The sequence below is a fragment of the Triticum dicoccoides genome, chromosome 7B (assembly GCF_002162155.2).
Source record: "Triticum dicoccoides isolate Atlit2015 ecotype Zavitan chromosome 7B, WEW_v2.0, whole genome shotgun sequence".
Classification (NCBI taxonomy): domain Eukaryota; kingdom Viridiplantae; phylum Streptophyta; class Magnoliopsida; order Poales; family Poaceae; genus Triticum; species Triticum dicoccoides.
In genome coordinates, this window is record NC_041393.1 from 180,014,840 (window position 1) to 180,017,909 (window position 3,070).

Below are 3,070 nucleotides of genomic sequence, written 5' to 3' on the forward strand. Positions count from 1 at the left end.
AAAATAAAGATGACCCTCGGGTTGGCCGACCCAAGGGAAAGGGATAGGTGATGGTGAGGCAAATGGTAAAACCAAGGTTGGGCCTTGCTGGAGGAGTTTTATTCAAAGCGAACTGTCAAGGGGGTCCCATAAATCACCCGACCGCGTAAGGAACGCAAAATCCGGGAACATAACACCGGTATGACGGAAACTAGGGCGACAAGAGTGGAACAAAACACTAGGTAAAAGGCCAAGTCTTCCACCCTTTACCAAGTATATAGATGCATTAATAATATAAGAGATATTGTGATATCCCAACCAAAATCCTGTCCACCAAGGAGAAATCTTCAACTTCACCTGCAACTAGCAACGCTATAAGAGGGCTGAGCAAAGCGGTAACATATCCAAACAACGGTTTGCATAGGAAAGGTGTCAAAGGTTAGAGGTTCATGGCAATATGGGATGGCTTGATAGACAGGTGATAGGTAGCGCAGCATAGAAATAGAACGAAGCATCTAGCATAGCAATGATAGTAGTGAGATCCAGGGTAGCGGTCATCTTGCCTGAAATCCCGCAAGGAAGAAGAACGAGTCCATGAAGAAGACGAACGGATGAAGCCGAACGAACTGTAGACGAACGAATCCTCACGATCGCAACGAAACAAGAACTAACAAGAAGAAGCACACAACAAGGTAAACACATCACACATGAACAAGACATGATGCACAACAAGCATGATGCATGACAAGGCTACATGAGGCTACTCATGGCAAGAGATGATGCAAACAAGAGCAACACATCAAGACAAGTTTAAATGAGGCCGGGAATAACATATAACAATTCCGGTAAGTCCTCATATGCAAATTTCGAAATTGGTCCAGATCTGAATAAACCTTATGTTCAAGTTGTTAAACAGCAAGTTAAGATGCACAAAGATGATCTACACGAGATTCTAGTCAAGTTACATATAAAGTTCATTTAATTCGGAGCTACGACCTAGAAGATATGAGCAAAACAAGTTAAACATGGCATTGATGTAAAATGCACCCAAACATCAAGCAAACACCTCAAAACAAGGATGCAACATGATAATACAAAACTACATGCAAAATCAAGCAAGTTTCATATAAAGCACACTCAAAACGGAGCAACGGTTCAACACACACACATGAAACAAGTTTAAAGGACAAGCTGTCCAAAACAGCAACTAGGCATATTGCAAGCATCAAAACAATATGCTACATGACCTCAACATGAAAACAAAAGGCATGGCCATGATGTATAGGTAAAGCACAACAAAACATAAACACTGAGCTATCTCCAGAAATCACTAGAACATGCTCAAACACACATGGTAAGATTGCAAGTTATAACAATTTCAGACTTTGCAGAAAATAACATCACGAAGCAATGTTCAGAGCTATCAAACAACATGTTATAGAAACTTATCATGGCAAACAAAGGCATGGCATGAAACTACTAAATACATATATCAAAAGTCCCTTAGTGACCATAAGCCAAAAAGGATCAGAAAATATGATGGCACCCACGTAAACATATCAAGTTATTATACAGATTCATACATGGCAGAAACAGAATTATGAAGGCATGTAAATGAGCTTGTACCACTCACCACAGAGCAAAACATGGCATGGTAATGCAACCAATAGTAATAAGACATATTTTTGAAGCTAAGCATGGTAAGAGCAAGTTCATAGGGTGAATGGATCACTAGGAAAACACATGGAAACAACTGAACTTAATGTTAACAGGCTGACAGCAACATTATGAAGCAACTTTAGAGTAAGATTACAACAACTACAACAACCTATAAATGCAAGCAGGGGAATGGATGGATAGAGTATGATATGTAGATCAAAACATGTTTATAGAATATCTCCAGATTATGCATAGAATGATTAGTAGCAACATGTTTATATAGCATCACGAAATAACAGATTGAGCCTAGCAAAACAGCAACATCATGAACCCTACTTAACAAGCTCGATTCACTCACCAAAAGTCATTGCATGACAAGATAAGTATAGCATCATCAAGAAGACATGTTTGTGAAACAAACCAAGTCAAGAACAAGTCCATAGCATGCAAGGATCAACTATAACAAGCTTGGCCAAATTGAATAACATGTAAACAATCTGCCAGGAAACATTTTGAAGCAAAAGTAGAGCACGAAAAAGACATTCTAGACTACTCCATAATTGCAACCAATGACATGAATGGATAGACAACAACCATATGTTCAAAACACCCTTACTGAAGTATCTCAAAATATGCATGGATCTCTCTGTATCATCACGTTTACATGGCATCAAAATAACAGCAGAACAGAGACTAAAATCAGCAACATTACGATGCCTAGTTTGCATGCTTGTGCTAGTCACCACATTGATCACAAAAATGCATGGCATACACCACTGTAAATAAGACATGACATAGTTCAAAACACATGTAGACATCAACCTCATAGGATGCACACATCAATCATGGCAAAAATGACAAAAGAGCTCGTTCTGATAACAGACAGCAGAAAACATCATGAAGCACTCTTACAACGATGATTCAGGCATTAAGATGACCTCAAATGAATGTGATGCAATGGAATGAAATGATGTACTCGTTGAGACGAATAATTTGACATATTACACGCACGAAACGAAGCTACGGATGCAGAGATATAATTCGATGAACATGACATGATTATGCAAAAATATTCGGGACTTAGTCAAAAACGAGGGCAACCTCCGAAATGGATCTGGATCTGGATCGGGTCCGTCGGGTACTATAGTAGCTCGAGGACGAGGATGGCCTGACCACTCGCCGGAGTTGGGGAGGAAGGCGGCGCCGAGGGGCTCGGGGGAAGGCCGGGGAGGCGCGACCGGGCGGCGCGGAGGCCGGAGCGAGGCCACCGGCGGGCGGACGCGGCGGCGAACGACGGTGGGGGCTGGCGCCGGTGAGGCAGCGCCGGGCGGCCGGAGCGCCGGCGCGGAGGCGGCGGTGCGCGACGCCCAGGGCACGGGACGGCTCGGGCCGCGAGCTGCGAAGGCGCGGCTGGACGCGGCTCCCACGGCAG